Below are 18,387 nucleotides of genomic sequence, written 5' to 3'. Positions count from 1 at the left end.
ATAAATGAGCAAATTAAGTTTATTTGGATATGCAGAAGATATTAAAAATCAATTTAAGGAACTGCAGAAAGAGGGGAAAGGAAGTCAAGTTTTGAAATGTTAAAATGGTTGTAAAATTAGTGAAATGTATAAACTTGAAAAGCATAAATAATTGTTATTTTTTTAAAAAAAAAAACCAGACAGTACCATATTTGATTCTTCTGTTTGTGTGTAGGTCAGTCCTGTGGTGGGGCTCAGTTGATTCCTGAATTATTTGAACTGTGTGGAGAAATAATTAATTCCATGTGTATTCACCCACCCACAAGTATTATTCCAAAATCACACCATTTGCCTTGGGCAAGCAGCAGTCTTCTGTCCCTGTTCCATATCCCCAGGATATTAGCAAGCATTGCCTTTCAGGTGTGATCTTGCAAGTATAATGCAGAACATGGTAAGACTCCAAAATCACACTTTTGGAAGTTCCTGACTCACCCTAATAGTAGCACATTGCCAGTTAAAAATCACACTCTGCGCTAATCACTTTAACACACCAATTTTCAGGTTACAAAAATAGACCAGGCTCCAGCAAGCTTCTCTCGCACATTTTTAGTTCCTAGCATTGTCTTCTATTCATTGTTACTCACACAGCCAAATCTGTTTTTCATAGAAAGCAGTGAACCTCGGGCATATTACACTCCAGAACTTCCTTTTGTGGACGCAATTTGTCTCACGTCTCGCACGCACACACGTGGGGGAGAGACTTGGCTTGAAATAGAGTACTTCTTTTACATCAGAAATCTGATTCACCACCCAGAGAAACGCATCAAGGTGTTCCATGGCAGGTTTGATCCCTTTTCACCTGACAGAATAATAATAATAATAATAATAATAATAATAATAATAATAATAATAACAACAATAATAATAATAAATTATTTATACCCCAGCCACTCTGGGAGGCTTCCAATCAAATATTAAAAACACAGTAAAGCATTAAACATAAAAAACCTGTTTAGGGCTGCTTTCAGATGTCTTCTAAAAGTAAAATAGTTGCTTATTGCCTTGACATCTGATGGGAGGGCGTTCCACAGGGCAGGCACCACTACTGAGAAGGCCCTCTGCCTGGTTCCCTGTAACCTCACTTTTCACAGGGAGGGAACTGCCAAAAGGCCCTCAGAGCTGGACCTCATTGTCCGGGCTGAACGATGGGGGTGGAGACACTCCTTCAGGTATACTGGGACAAGGCCATTTAGGGCTTTAAAGGTCAGCACCAACACTTTGAATTGTGCTCGGAAACGTACTGGGAGCCAATGCAGATCTCTCAGGACCGGTGTTATATGGTCTCGGCAGCCACTCCCAGTCACCAGTCTAGCTGCCATATTCTGGATTAATTGCAGTCTCCAAGTCACCTTCAAAGGTAGCCCCACGTAGAGTGCATTGCAGTAGTCCAAGCAGGAGATAACCAAAGCATGCACCACTCTGACAAGACAGTCCGTAGGCAGGTAGGGTCTCAGCCTGCGTACCAGATGGAGCTGGTAGACAGCTGCCCTGGACACAGAATTGACCTGTGCCTCCACGGACAGCTGCGAGTCCAAAATGACTCCCAGGCTGCGCACCTGGTCCTTGAGGGGCAGTTACCCCATTCACAACCAGGGAGTCCCCCACACTAGCCCGCTTCCTATCCCCCCAAAACAATACTTCTGTCTTGTCAGGATTCAACCTCAATCTGTTAGCCGCCATCCATCCCCCAACCGCCTCCAGACACTCACACAGGACCTTCACTGCCCTCACTGGTTCTGATTTAATGGTGAACACCCAGCCCAAACCCCCTGATTATCTCTCCCAGCGGCTTCATGTAGATGATGGACCATAGGGCAAAAAGGGGTTATTGGGACCACAGTTTCCAGAATCTGTGGACTCAGCTATACAGCTGCAAAAAAACCATTTCAGGCTGTAAAGTGCATTATACAAATGTGACACTAGATGGCGATGGTGAGCTATGACAAATCCAATATACCGTATTTTTCAAAACTTTTTTTAAAGCATTTTCACAACGGTTTTTTTATATGTGTGTAGATTCCACCTGGTATTCAGAAGCATTATTGCGTCTAACTACGTAGGTAGAGCATAGCAGTCCTGACTATTAGCCACCAATTGAGCCCTCTGCTCCATGAATTCTCCATGAATGTCTTCTTTTTAAGTAATCTAGTTTGGTGCCCACCACTGCCTTCTGAAGGAGTGTCTCCACCCCCATCGTTCTACCCGGACACTGAGGTCCAGCGCCGAGGGCCTTCTGGTGGTTCCCTCACTGCAAGAAGCCAAGTTACAGGGAACCAGGCAGAGGGCCTTCTCGGTAGTGGCGCCCACCCTGTGGAACGCCCTCCCACCAGATGTCAAAGAGAAAAACAACTACTAGACTTTTAGAAGACATCTGAAGGCAGCCCTCTTTAGGGAAGCTTTTAATGTTTGATGTATTACTGTATTTTAATATTTTGTTGGAAGCCGCCCAGAGTGGGTGGGGAAGCCCAGCCAGATGGGCGTGTAGCCTTATTGGAATTCACCGATTGGGTCTGCATTGCTCTGGGACAGGAGGAAGGAAGTCAAACGACACCTGAGGTTGATTCAAAGAAAGAGTTTATTCTGCTCTCCGGATAGCAGAAGGCACTTGTGTGATCAAGTCCACAGCAAGTCCAAAGAAATGACAGGTTTCATGCAGTTTATATATCCTCCAGGCACCCTCTCCCTCCTCCCCTAAGAGCTCAACCACGTCAGCGTATGTACACAGGTTGACATCACATATGTTCCTGCTCTGGTACTCTCAACCATGAAAGGATCTTCCTTCCTGTACTTCTGACCATAAAGGGATCTTCCTCTTCCTACTCTTATCTGGGAAGACGTCATAATCTCCGGGAACACGCTTTTGGCGTTTTTCCCGGACATTGGTCTTGTGCGTATTTTGTGGTCAGCACATAAGATAAAGTTCTGACGTGTTTTCTTTGTTCCCCTGGAAAGTCAAGGCCATCCCTTGCCGTGACTGATAAAGGAGAGAACTGTTTATGCAGTTGTGTCCTTATTATGGTTTTGCTCAACAGTTCAAGTTTTACGCATTTAAAAGTGCTCTCTTTTGAAAGTACAAAAGGGGGGGTTGAGACAGTTTTAAAACTTACTACACAGAAACCCATTCCTTCAGGTGGGGTATAAATAAATTATTATTATTATTATTAATAATAATATTATTATTATTATTATTATTATTCTGTAGGAGAGATCCATAGTTTAACTAGGCGCTGAGAGAAGATGCACTTTCTTTTATCTGTCTTGAATCTTGCAACATTCAGCTTCATTGGATTGAGATCTAGTGTTAAACGAAGACTTCATGCCTGTCCTGTGCATTTAGCCAGGAGAAGTTTTTAGAAAAATATCCAAGAAGTTTCCTTTGTCATTTCTGCCCAGTCGTCACCAGAAATGCCTGACTCTAAAAGATTTAGCGCTCATAAAAGGGCCCCTTTGCAGAGATGCGATTACTGCTTGTGGTTTCAGTAGGGCTACTCTGGAGTAACACAGACACTGGTTTGCTCCCTGAAGGGTATCATCTCTTGGACAGACTTAATAACCCTGCTCAGTCGAACCTCAGAAGAGCTCAGTGACAAAAGATCCATCAGAAATATTGGCTCGCAACCATCAAGTGGCTTAAAAGAAAGCTGTAAAAACCTTGAAATCGACTGGGGATTTTACCGCCAGCCTCCACAAACCTGTAAAATATGAACAATGTCTTCAGGTATGAATTAATATTTTCTTGGGGGGGGGTCTGTCCAAGGGGCTGCTACCTGGAAGATGGAACACGGTTGTTTTCACCTGCTCCTGAGGGTAGGACTTCGAACCAAAGGATTCGAGTTACAAGAAGGGAGATTTCGAAACTTAATAACAGTAAGAGTTGTTTGACCAAGGAACTGTCTCCTTTGGGAGATGGTGGACTCTCCTTCCTTGGAGGTTTTTAAGCAGAAGATGGACGGCCATCTTCCATGGGTGCTTTGTTTGAGATTCCTGCATTGTAAGAGATTGAGCTAGATGAACTTTGGGACCACTTCCAACTCTGGATTTCTTTTTCTTTTTTTATTCACATAATATACATTCTTTACAACAAACAACTCCAGAATAGGCAGACAACTCCAAAATAAAATCATGTGTAACAAAACCATAAAGTCTCGTGTTTTCATTTACACCGATCTCCTCTCCGATACCTTTACTTGATATTTCTTGCTGCTTTCTGCTTTCCTTATAGAATCTTTATAAAAATGTAAATCTCTTAAATACAATACCAATCTTTAACAATTTCAATTAATCCCTTCACTTCCCTCCTCCATAACCCAGTCCTTCCCTCCACCTGTGTGCGATCTTCTTTACCTACTATTATTTTTGTTATTGTTGCCTTATTCACTTTATTTGTTATTCCATCCTTGATATAGTATTATCCTATCTCCTTGCGCCTTTTAAACTTTTGCATATTATTTTTTAAACTCCAGCTCCGACTTTTTTCATGTATTCCTTAACGCATTCCCACTCTTTATTAATTTTTTGATTAGAGTAGCCTCTAATTGGTGCTGTTAATTTTGCCATCTCCATGGATTCAAGAAATTTGGTTCTCCATTCTAATAATTCTGGTATTTTATCAATTTTCCAATTATTTGCCACTACAATTCTGGCTGCCGTGGTTGCTTACAGGAATACATTCCTTCTATCCTTAGGGATGTCACTCCCTGGGGTGACATCCCAACTCTGGATTTCTATGATTCTACAGTTGATACCTGTAACTGTCGTCAAATGTTACTGGGTGTGTGTGGAGCCCCAAGGACAATGGCCCAGGAGACTCCATGAAGGACGATAATGAATACTACTTTTCAGTACAGCGACTCTGGCTGCCGTTGGGTCAAGTTGGTTTGTCCTTTTAATGACTGATGTTTTACTGTATTTTTTAATCTCCTGTTGGAAGCCGCCCAGAGTGGCTGGGGAAACTCAGCCAGATGGGCGGAGTATAAGTAATAAATTATTATTACTATTATTATTATTATTATTATTATTCATTTTCATATCCATAGCTTTTAGAGTTTTTGCAGCTCCGTTTCCTTCCCCTGCATTTGCCTCAAGTTTTCCCAATGAAACACCCATCACCACAATCAAATGATTGTGGAATATGGATACAGTGGTGCCCCGCAAGACGAACGCCTTGCAAGACGGAAAACCCGCTAGACGAAAGGGTTTTCCGTTTTGGAGGCGCTTCGCAAAACGAATTTCCCTATGGGCTTGCTTCGCAAGACGAAAATGTCTTGCGAATTCCTGCAGGGGTTCCCCCCCCCCTTTTCTAAGCCGCTAAGCCGCTTATCAGCTGATCCGCTAACCCGCTAAGCTGCTAAAAGCCGCTAAAAGCCGCTAAGCTTTTAATAGCGCTAATCCGCTAAGCCGTCAATGGGCTTGCTTCGCAAGACGAAAAAACCGCTAGACAAAGAGACTCGCGGAACGGATTAATTTCGTCTTGCGAGGCACCACTGTACATGCTATGGTTTAAAATAAAATTATATGAAAATGATATATCGATGGTCTCTAACACTAAGTAAACTGGCAGAAGTGTATAAATCTAAATCAAATAAGTGTTGGACATGTAAAAGCCTTGGCCCAATATACCTGAAGGAGTGTCTCCACCCCCATGGTTCTGCCCAGACACTGAGGGCCAGCGCCAAGGGCCTTCTGGCGGTTCCCTTGCTACGAGAAGCCACGTTACAGGGAACCAGGCAGAGGGCCTTCTCGGTAGTGGCACCTGTCCTGTGGAGCGCCCTCCTATCAGATGTCAAAGAGAAGAACAACTACCAGACTTTTAGAAGACATCTGAAGGCAGCCCTGTTTAGGGAAGCTTTTAATGTTTAACAGACCACTGTATTTTAATACATTCTTCGATGTCACCCAGAGTGGCTGGGGAAACCCAGCCAGATGGGCGGGGTATTGTTATTATTATTATTATTATTATTATTATTATTAGGAGAAAGAAGGTTCTTTTTATCATATGTGGTGGTCTTGTAGTAAGGTTAAGGCTTACTGGGAAATGATGTACAATGAAATGAAAAGGATGTTTAAATAATGTTTGTAAAAAAAAACCAGAAGCCTTTCTCTTGGGAATTATAGGGATAGAACTACCTAAATTGTATAGAAACCCATTCATGTATGCAACTACAGTGGCAAGAATGTAACTTGCCCGAAAATGGAAAGAAGCAGAAGTCCCAGCAAAGGAAGAATGGATACAAAAACTTACGGAATATGCAGCAATGGCAAAACTTACCAGAAGAAAGAGAAATCATGTTAACAAACTTTTTATAAAAGAATGGAAATGGTTTATTGAATATTTACAGATAAATTATAAACAGATTAAAAACCTTGGCAGGACAATTGTAATAACCTGCAGTTACATAAGAGTATATATTTAAAGAAGATAAGTAAATGAGTAAGTTAAGTTAATTTGGATATGCAGAAGATATTAAAAATAAATTTAAGGAACCGCAGAAAGAGGGGGAAGGAAGTCAAGCTTTAAAATGTCAAAATGATTGTAAAAATCAGTGAAATGTATATAGCTGAAAAGTATGAATAAAAAAAGGAAATTTCCAGCACCACATGACATGATCATGTGACAGCATTTCAGAGTTTCTGTCGTTTAGCATAGGGCACAGATGCAGAATAGATCGGCAGCAAAACTGGTATATAAAATGTTGCCAAAATGTGTACAGGAATAAAAGATGTGGATAAAATTATGAAAACGCAGTGATATATGTTCTCACCACTCCAGAACAATGCCTCAAATGTCTGTGGCAAGCAATGAGTGATGATATCTCTGTGGTTTCAAAGCATCGATCCAACCCTTCCATCTTGTTTCACTCAGTGACAGCTATGCCTAAGTCTGATACACAGCTACTTAGAAATGGCCAACACTGAAGAAACTGGTTGCTTCCAGACAACACTTATTGAGTTTAAAGCATGCACATTGCAAGGCACAAAAAAGACCTGTAGGTTTATGTCCTGTACGCCATTTCCTTTGCCTTTCATGTTATTCCCATTATCATAACATTGACCACGCAGATTCTCAATGGGAAATCCCATTTTCTCAAACTTCTCAAGAAGAGAAAAAAACCTGTAGCCTCCTTTACTGGAACAAATCCCAACAAATCTTCTCGTATGATAACTTCAGACTCAAACATCTCATTATCTGATGGTTTGATTACATCATCGTAACGTACAATGATTGTCATTTGTTCAATATGACTAGCAGCAGGTGTACGGCCCAGAATAATTGAGTAGTATTTGGCTGAGTTTGCATGTGCTAAAAATCTTGTGCTTAAAGTACCCGCGAGATCAAAAGGGACTAGTCTACAAATGTAAATAAATAATCAGTGGTCAATGGGATTTTCCTTTAGATAAGTGTTTCTTGCAGGGTTAATGCAGTTTTATATATATATATTTTGTTGAACAATTTACAGCAAAAACAAAGGGCCACGTCTTTTGAGCTTGAATATAATCAACCATTTATGGCTCACTTCTTCACCATTTGCCAATCTCTTCTTGTAGTGTATAGGAGAAAATCTTCTGGGGTTTTTTTGTTTTTGTTTTGGGGAAAATCATGTGATGCAACTTGCCGTGGTCCACGTTGTATTATTATAAGGTGTCACAAATTATCATTGCAATTATTGAGCCAGTTAGCAGGGTCACTGTATCGAAGTCAGGCACAATACCATCTTTCTTGCAGATTTTGCAGCACTCTCCCTTTTCTTGACATTCTCATTTTCCTCTGAGTTTCCCCCCCCCCCAGTAATATTTCTAATTTGTGAAACTTCTGCTTCTACTATCATTTGTAGCTGAAGCACCACATTTCAGTGCTAGCTTTAACAAGAGCACAGTCATATTCTTGTTCTCTCATCGCTCTCTGTAGCTTCTGATGGTTACTGGGTTGTTTGTTTGTTTGTTTGTTTGTTTAAAGGTTAAGAGACTATTCAGTTGTCTCCCATGTAGTCATATCACAGGGAGGATACAGTGGTGCCCTGCAAGACGAACGCCTTGCAAGACGGAAAACCCGCTAGACGAAAGGGTTTTCCGTTTTGGAGGCGCTTCGCAAAACGAATTTCCTATGGGCTTGCTTCGCAAGACGAAATGTCTTGCAAGTTCCTGCGGGTTTTTTTTCCCTTTTTTCCCCTTTTCCTAAGCCGCTAAACTGCTTATCAGCTGATCCGCTGATAAGCCGCTTATCAGCTGATCCGCTAAAAGCCGCTAAACCGCTAATAGCGCTAATCCGCTAAGCTGTCAATGGGCTTGCTTCGCAAGACGAAAAAAACACTATACGAAGAGCCTCACGGAACGGATTAATTTCATCTTGCGAGGCACCATTGTATTTGGGTGTACAAATAAAATGTCAACGCAGAGATACAGTGGTACCTTGGGTTACATACGCCTCAGGTTACAGACTCCACTAACCCAGAAATAGTACCTCGGGTTAAGATCTTTGCTTCAGGATAAGAACAGAAATCACGCAGCAGCGGCATGGCGGCAGCAGGAAGCCCCATTAGCTAAAGTGGTGCTTCAGGTTAAGAACAGTTTCAGGTTAAAAACGGACCTCCAGAATGAATTAAGTACTTAACCCAAGGTACCACTGTACTCCAGATTCTGGACACAGCCGCTGAGTACATTTCACAGCCTCCTTGTAAGACATGAAAAGTGCAACTACGTTGGGAGAAAGTGACTGCAAAGTTTTCCTTGAGCCTTTTCCGATATGCTACTTTATATTATACAAAGTGTAATAAACAATATCTGCCCTTATTCCATTATGGGGGGACACAAGAGCCCTTATAGAGTCCTTTGTAGGTTCTCCATCGGTAGGAGAAAATAACAGAGGCCAACCAGAGAATGTTGAGAAGGAAAGCAGCTAGTAAGCCTGATCTTTATTGAACTGTTGCAACAGGGAGCTCTTCTCACACGCAGGAGGACGGAGGAGGACCCAGAACCAAAGTGTGCCTGCCCTTATATAGACATTTTAAATTGCCTTCCCTGAAGCTCAAGACCACCCCTCCATACATCACACATACATCACAGAAGGGGTGTAACCCAAGACCACCCCCCACAAACATCATACCTACATCACAGAAAAGGTGGTCTACAACAGAAATTTGAATGTTGTTGTTTTTCCTGTCTGTCAGGTTATCTGACAATGCCTTATCTGATTGCCTTTCCTGGTAGTCTGCCCATTCCTTTGAGGTGGTGATTACCCAATTCCTGAGACAATGGGAAGGTTCCCTCAAACCCCCTCCCTCCTTGCAGAGAAAACATTTGGTCAGTTTGGGAGTCAAAATGGTTTCAGGAAGGTCTTCCTGTGCCGCTCCAGGCATGTGGTCCACATATCTATGTACGTGCTTGGTTGGTACACTTATGAACATTTATTATATATATATATATAAGACCTTAAATTCTTTATTTCAAAAGAAATCACACAGAGCCCTGTAAATGCTTCCTATACTTAGTCCATGTAAAGCCAGGTTCATAGGAAATCCCTGCTTCGTCGTATCTGTCCATTTCTCGTTTTCCCATTTCTCCGTTCCGTAAGATCTTTTTCTGCTTCAAGAAGGCAAGCCTAAGCATGGGAAGAATGATGGGAATATGCACATATATAATAAAGTTGGCTGAAGAGTATCTCAGAAACCACAAATTGGCTGGAGCTGGTTAAGACATCAAACACACCTCATTTCTCCTGAGAAGTCCAAGCCAAAGTAAGAATAATTGACTAAATATATAATATTTTTCTATTACTGTACTACAGTGGTTGACTGCTGAAAAGAATTTGAAATAACTCAGTCCTAAGTTTGGCTCAGATGCATCATATTGTGGGGAGGAACCGTTTGCAAAAATGTAATTCTTAAGAGAAATTGCACTAAAATTCTGTCAGGTTTTGCTGAGGATTTCTCTTAAGTAAAATTTTAAAAAATCTGCAACCTGCTGCTGAGATGCGGACAAACAAGAAACTGAATTTGACAGATTTCTCTGTTGGTAAGTGTTACAGTGTTAAAGAACAACCCACAGGGAATCCCTACAACTCGGTGGTCAGCTGTGTGCAATAGGCCTCAAGTCTGATCCCTGGCATCTGCGAGTTCATCGTGGCGAAGAGTTGCCCACAAGTGCCACCGGGGGGTTTGAGGTCACACATATCCATGATTCTTTCCAGGTCGGGCAAGAACACAGCTCTGTGTGGTTGCTGCTTTGGTAACTGAAATATACTCAGAGTTGAGAGTGGATTTCATGCTCTTTATTCAGCTCATAGCGGTGAGGAGGAATGGAAGTTCCCCCAGAATGTCTGCTTTATATACATTATTTACACAATGGGCCCCATGTGATTGGCTAATTCCGGGATTCTCCTGTAGGCCAATCAGGTTGCGGATTCACTTCCACTTGGAGCTGGATTGGGTGGCTCCTGTGGACCAATCAGACTGCTGCATTCTTTTTTTCCCCACAATAATGTTTATTAATTTTCATACAAAAGCATTACTTTAACATAACAGAAAGAGAAAAGACAATAATAGAAGAAAAAGAAAGAAAAAAGAAAAAAAACAAAGAAAATAAAATACTTCAAACACCACCACATACACTATGACTTAATTAGTTAATTGAAATCCAACTTCATAAACATATTACTTGATTTCCTCTAATCTCTTCCGACTGAATTTCCTTGTAATTAAATGTAGCAGTTTCCAATATCATTATTTCATATAACAATATTCTGATCATAATCAAATTTCCTAACTTTTCTTATCGTACTTTTTCTTATTTATTTATTTAATCCTAATTTAATCCTAGGCCTAATTAGTTTCTTCAAGTGGTTACAAATCTTTAATATTACAATATTTATTCAAATTTTAAATTTCTTTCAATCTTCTTGGTATTCCTCTTCTTTTTGGTCATGGATTCTCCCTGTGAGATCAGCCAGCTCCATAAATTCCATCATCTTCATCTGCCATTCTTCTACCATTGGTAATTCTTGTGTTTTCCATTTTTTAGCTAGTAAAATCCATGCAGCAATTGTGGCATACAAAAATACTTTTACATCTTTTGGGGCAATTCAGAACCTGTTATTCCAAGGAGAAAGGCCTCTGGTTTCTTCATAAATGTATATTTCATCATTTTTCAGACTGCTGCATTCTGGGTCCTATTGCTCTAGGACCAATCAGACTGCTGCATTCTGGGTCCTATTGTTCTAGGACCAATCAGACTGCCGCATTTTGGATCCTATTCAACTCAGTACATAACAGTAACACACATTGATTTAGCCTACATGTTAGAGTGGAAGTTGCAACGGTGAGAAAAGGAGGGGCGAATTTGTGAATCGGGTGAGGAAGGCATTTCATTTCCCCATTCCCAGCTGTGGAGTAATATGCGCAACACACGCTTTGCTGCCTTATCTTTTGCAGTTCCAAGAGTCTCACAGGCATATACAGGCTGGCCAAAGAAGATTTCCTCTGGGAAAGTCCTTACAGCTGTCTAAACATTACACTGCCATATTCCCCACCACCACCACCTTGGTGCAATATATTTCGTTCACGCATCTTTGCAAAATGCTTCCAGGTCTCATTCGATGTGGTTATCATCGGAGGACATAGGATCTGCTTTCCAACCATTTCTGTTTTCACAGTAAATGCCTTGCCCTGCGAGTAATAAACACTTCCTACTGGGACTCTGAGTGTCTTTCTCCAAAGTGGAGGGTGTTCAGAGTTCAACCAGAGAACAACCAGAGATAAACAACTACCTGACATTCAGAAGACATCTTAAGGCAGCCCTGTTCAGGGAAGTTTTTAACGTGTGATATTTTACTGTATTTTTGGTTTCTATGGAAGCCGCCCAGAGTGGCTGGGGAGGCCGAGCCAGATGGGCGGGGTATAAATAATAAATTATTATTATTATTATTATTATTATTATTATTATTATTATTATAACATGATGGCTGCAAACCACAACTTACTTACACTAGAAGTAAAGGGGATGTTTGAGATGTGCGAACTATGGTTTTAGATGCTGGTATTTACCAGGGGTTAAGCCCTGTGTTCTCAACCTCATTTGCCCGGGGGGAGGGGAGAGTCAGGGAATGCTTCTTGAAAGGTTGGTTCTGTTTTATTTGAACTATATATACAGTGGAAGTGAGAGCTGGACCATAAAGAAGGCTGATCGCCGCAGAATTGATGCTTTTCAATTATGGTGCTGGAGGAGACTCTTGAGTCCCATGGACTGCAAGAAGATCAAACCTATCCAATTCTTAAGGAAATCAGCCCTGAGTGCTCACTGGAAGGACAAATCATGAAGCTGAGGCTCCAATACTTTGGCCACCTCATGAGAAGAGAAGACTCCTTGGGAAAGACCCCGATGTTGGGAAAGATGGAGGGCACAAGGAGAAGGGGACGACAGAGGACAAGATGGTTGGACAGTGTTCTTGAAACTACCAGCATGAGTTTGACCAAACTGCGGGAGGCAGTGGAAGAAAGGAGTGTCTGGCGTGCTCTGGTCCATGGTGTCACGAAGAGTCGGACATGGCTAAATGACTAAACAACAAAAATACAGTTTTGCTCAGCTCTCACCTGTGGCTCCTGGAAGCTGCTAGCATGCAACAGCAGCCAGGCACCAGGAAATGGCTTAAACTGGCTGGCTAAACCAGGTGAGCGTAGCCAATGGGTCACAACCCCTTGGTGAGTTAGCGACTTTTCTGCATGCAAAGATTGAGGAGACAGGACCAAATGTGGGTCTGATGATTAAGAAGGCGGTTTCTTCACATGCTGCAGAGGGAAACGAGGGGCAGATGGGGCTCATCACCCTGAAAAGGCAGCCCATCTAAGAGAGGAAAAACTCTGACCCTAACTCTGCCTCCGCTGCCTGGTGCTTTGTGAGAAAGGCTTCGGGAGTAAACCCAAAGGAAAAATCTGTACCCGCTGCCTTGAGGGACATCTTCAAGAGTGACCGCTCCCCACATTAAACGGGGGCGCCCTTTGCATGGTCGTGCGCAGCCCACTGGACCCTGTGCAGCACCATTAGCACAGGCTTGGCTTCGCCTTCCCCAGGTGGGATACCTGGAGGTCTCCGCCTACCTCAGCCAGTTGTCCAGTCCCGCCTGGGGAAGCGTTGCCAAGGTGATCAGGCCAGGTACAGGGAGGGACCACCCTGCCCACACAATAGGGGAAGGATCTTACCTGGGAATCGTCAGTTGGCTCCAGATCTTCTCCCACCCTACCCACCCCAGTTAAGACTTCTTTTGCAGGTTAACCTTTTCTCCACAGGTACGCGGGCGCTGCTACCTCAAGGTCGCTGTTGAAGGGCCGGAAAGGAATTCCCCTGCATTGGCAGGTTTGCCTTTCCTGTAGCAAAACATCACAACTTTGGTGGTATCATGCCTTGGGCAGAATCCTTTAGTCTATCTTCCCTAAATTGGGGGGGTGTAGCAGTGACTCACGCCCCCCTTCTCTTTGGGGCGGCGATACCAGGGTTCCCCGTTAAAGGGGTTTTTGAGGGGAGGCTTTGACCGTACGCCCAGAGGTCATCATTGCTCTCCCCTGCGACGGGAGCATAACAGGAGCGGCTCTCTCTGAACATATGTTCTCCAGAGCCAGCCCACCCCCACCCACCCCCCACACTGGATAACCCTGATGTTCCCCAGATTCCTGGTGGGGGACTGGGAGGGATAAACGCCCAATGCCTGAGCCAAGGTCTACCCACATCTGAAACATAATAAAGTTGTGGCCAATTTTAATCCCATAGCACGTTGTCTAGAGTCGTTATTCCACATGGGGGCCGCCCAGGGTTTTGGGGGACTCCACCTGTCCACACAAAAGGAAAAGGCTAAGAAGTCAACTCTGCACAAATGCACAGTAGAATCTCTAAGGTGGTTGCATGGCACCTTGTATTCCGCCTTCCAGCAACTCCTACAGCCAGCCTGGTGCCCAGTGTATTAAGTGCCATGTGTCTTAACCCTTTGCTCACCTAGCAAGCCTGGAATTTTATATTTTGCCTGGAGCATCATTTCCCCACGTCCCGGGCACATGTGGGAATTGGCAGCCCACAACATCTGATAGCTTGAGAAGACTTGCTTTAAAGCACTCCTATAGCACTTTAAGGGACACGGGTGGCGCTGTGGGTTAAACCACAAAGCCTAGGACTTGCTGATCAGAAGGTTGGCGGTTCGAATCCCCGCGACGGGGTGAGCTCCCGTTGCTCCGTCCCTTCTCCTGCCAACCTAGCAGTTCGAAAGCACATCAAAGTGCAAGTAGATAAATAGGTACCACTCCGGCGGGAAGGTAAATGGCGTTTCCGTGCGCTGCTATGGTTCACCAGAAGCGGCTTAGTCATGCTGGCCACATGACCCGGAAGCTCCCTCAGCCAATAAAGCGAGATGAGCACCACAACCTCAGAGTTGGCCACGACTGGACCTAATGGTCAGGGGTCCCTTTACCTTTACCTATAGCACTTTAACAGCCATGGCTCCCCTCTCCCACAGAATCCTGGGAACTGTAGTTTGTTAAGGGTGCTAGGAATACCTCTGTGAGAGACCACCGAAGAACTCTCAGTGTGCTTAGCAATCTACAGTTCCGAGGATTCATCAGAGGGAGCCATGGCTGTGATAAGAGTGCTTTAAATATGTTACACTGATGTGGACTCACTCTCGGAAGAACTGATGTGAACCCCCCATGAGAAATTCTTCTGATCTTCTCAAGACTTCATCTGCTTCCACCAGAATCCCATGGGTGTTTATTGTAAGAAGAGCCCTCCCAACCCACCTCGAAATTTCATGTTAGGTGAAATTCGGTGTCAAATTTAAACCCCGACACCAACGGAAGAGCTACCACGTTGGGAAGGTAAACTTCACATGCCTTCTTCTGCAAGACAATTTATTTGCTGCGTTCGTATTATGTTCGTGAGACATTCGTTCATGCCAGATGATGCAATTTACATTAGCAGCTAAAGACCACCCACATGCATTGATGGATGCCAGACATTTTGTGGATTCCTGCCCAAACTGGTGACAGCAGAAAAAATGGATTTTCTCGGTGTGTGGCAGCAGCCTTTTTGGAAATGTTTCTTTCTACAGAAACATGGCATTTAAGTAGCTTGGCACAAAAGGGGGAATTCAGACTAATATACCAAGAATTTGAGTCTTGGTGATATGACGTATGGATATCCTGATCTGTGTATATGTTTGGGGAAGAACAGTGACACTCCCTGATTGCATTTCAGAAACTAGAGATGGATGGTGATGATAGATAGATAGATAGATAGATAGATGATAGATAGATAGATAGATAGATAGATAGATAGATAGATAGATAGATGATAGATAGGTGATAGATGGATGGATAGATAGATGATAGATAGATAGATAGATAGATAGATAGATAGATAGATAGATAGATAGATAGATAGATGATAGATAGGTGATAGATAGAGAGATGACAGAGAGAAATAGAGAGATAGATGATAGAGATAGATACATGATAGATGATAGATAGATAGATAGATAGATAGATAGATAGATAGATAGATGATAGATAGATAGATAGATAGATGATAGATAGATAGATAGATAGATAGATAGATAGATAGATAGATAGATGATAGATATAGATAGATGATAGATAGATAGATAGATAGATAGATAGATAGATAGATAGATAGATGATAGATAGATATAGATAGATAGATAGATAGATAGATAGATAGATAGATAGATAGATAGATAGATGATAGATATAGATAGGTAGATAGATGATAGATAGATAGATAGATAGATGATAGATATAGATAGATGATAGATAAATATAGATGATAGATAGATAGAGATAGATGATAGATAGATAGATAGATAGATAGATGGATAGAGATAGATGATGATAGATTAGATAGATAGATAGATAGATAGATAGATAGATAGATATAGATATAAATAGACAGACAGATAGATGATAGATGATAGATGATAGATGATAGATGATAGATGATAGATGATAGATATAGATACATGATAGAGATAGATAGATATATGATTCCAATATTTACAAATCTTATTATATATAATATCATAAAAAATGGAAAACTTACATGAATTTACTATATAAGATGATCAAGTAGTATAAATGTTTCTTACTATTAATAGAAACCAACCATTAGTTATAAAAGCATGTAGGATTGTTCCATTACCAGCAAAGCACTTTGTTCATGCCTATTGAGATACAGAGTCTTTTTTGTAATTCTCTTTTAGCAGCAAAATTCAATGCAATAGTTCTGTTGTTAAAATTTACTTTTGATGCGCAATGGGTTCATCTCAACTCCTTTGAACTTTAGGGCAGGAATGTAACTCAGTGGTAGAGAATCTGCTGTGCATGTCAGAGGTCACAAGTCCTGTCCCCACCATCTGCAGGTAAGGTTGAGAGACACTCTTGCCTGAAAACCTGGCAAACCACTGCCAGCTCGCAGACAATCCTAAACTGCAGATGGACCACAGGTCTGACTCATTATAAGGCAGCTTTCTGTGTTCCTGTATTCATGGAATATATTTGTAAAATCCCAGCCTAGATTCTTTCCCCCCTCCTCCCATCTTTTCTTCATGTATGTGATATAATACACACATAACTTTGTGTGCAGAGGCAGGCAACCAAGATGATCAAGGGTCTCAAAACCAAGCCTGATGAGGAACGGTTGAAGGAGCTGGGTATGTTTAGCCTGGAAAAGAGGAGACTGAGAAGAGATAGGATAGCCATCTCCAAATATCTCAAGAGCTGCACACGGAAATTATTATTATTATTATTATTATTATTATTATTATTATTATTATTATTATTATATTTATACCCGGCTGGATTTCCCCAGCCATTCTGGGCGGCTCCCAGCTGAATATTAAAAGCACAATAAAACATGAAACATTAAAAACTTCCCTAAACAGGGCTGCCTTCAGATGTCTTCTAAAAGTCAGATAGTTGTTTATTTCCATGACATCTGATGGGAGGGCGTTCCACAGGACGGGCGCCACTACTGAGAAGGCGCTCTGCCTGGTTCCCTGCAACCTCACTTCTTGCAGGGAGGGAACTGCCAGAAGGTTCTCAGAGCTGGACCTCAGTGTCCGGGATGAACGATGGAGGTGGAGATGCTTCTTCAGGTATACTGGGCCGAGGCCCTTTAGGGCTTTAAAGGTCAGCACCGACACTTTGAAAAGGGAGCAAGCTTGTTGTCTCCTGCTCTGGAGGGAAGGACTCAAACCAATGGCTTCAAGTTCCAAGAAAGAAGATTCCGATTCAACATCAGGAAGAACTTTCTAACCGTAAGAGCTGCTTGACAGTGGGTCTCCCTCTGGAGACTGTGTCCTCTCCTTCCTTGGAGGTTTATAAGCAGAAGTTGGGTGGCCACCTGTCATGGATGCTTCAGTTGAGATTCCTGCATTGTAGGGGGTTGGACTAGATGACCCTTGGAGTCCCTTCCAGCTCTAAAATTCCATGCTTCTATAATACAGTAGAACATCTGCTTTGCATGCAGAAGGTCACAGGTTCAGTTTCCAGGTAGGGCTGGAACAGTCATCTGCCTGAATCCCTAGAGAGCATCTGTCCATCAAGATGCACAATGCAGAGCTAGATGTATCAACCACCTGACCGTGTTCCTATGTTCCATCCTATGTCTCTTTTACTGTAATACAGTCATACCTCAGGTTACATACGCTCCAGGCTGCGTCTTTCGGGCTGCGGACTGCCGAAACCCGGAAGTACCGGAACGGGTTACTTCCAGGTTTCGGCAGTCACACATGCACAGAAGCTCTAAATTGCACTTTGCGCATGCGCAGAAGTGCCTAATTGCAACCTGCACATGTGCAGATGCGCAGATGCGGGTTGTGAACGCTGCGGGTTGTGAACATGCATCCCGCAAGGTTCACAACCTGAGCGTCCTCTGTAATTATCTTGAAAGTTTTCTCTGTTTTCAAAAGATTGCTTGATTCCCACACCCCACCACCGCCATCCCTGGGGGGGACGTGACAGGAAGGAGTTGGTTAATTAAGAGCCCGGTGTGTGTGCAAGCATGTGCACATAAGTTTGTGTGTGTTTGTAAGAGAGAGAGAGAGAGAGAGAGCGGGAGAGGCAGAACAAGAGAGCTCTGCAAATGAAAGGGCTTGAGCTGGTTCTGTGTACGGGTGTGTGTGTTTTGCATACACAGCAAGTATAACTACGCGCCAGATTTATGGGCATTGTGGACTGGTTGCTATGACAACCCCTCCAGCTGCTCTGCACCAAATAACCTTGTCATGTGAGCATTTATCATGAGCACATCATCGAGTACAGGATTGCACTGTATGCTCATTGCCTAAACAGCAGGAGGCTT

This window comes from Podarcis erhardii, assembly GCF_964252035.2.
Source record: "Podarcis erhardii genome assembly, chromosome: 11".
Classification (NCBI taxonomy): domain Eukaryota; kingdom Metazoa; phylum Chordata; class Lepidosauria; order Squamata; family Lacertidae; genus Podarcis; species Podarcis erhardii.
The sequence above is the reverse complement of the archived record's forward strand: the minus strand, read 5'-3'. Positions refer to the sequence as shown.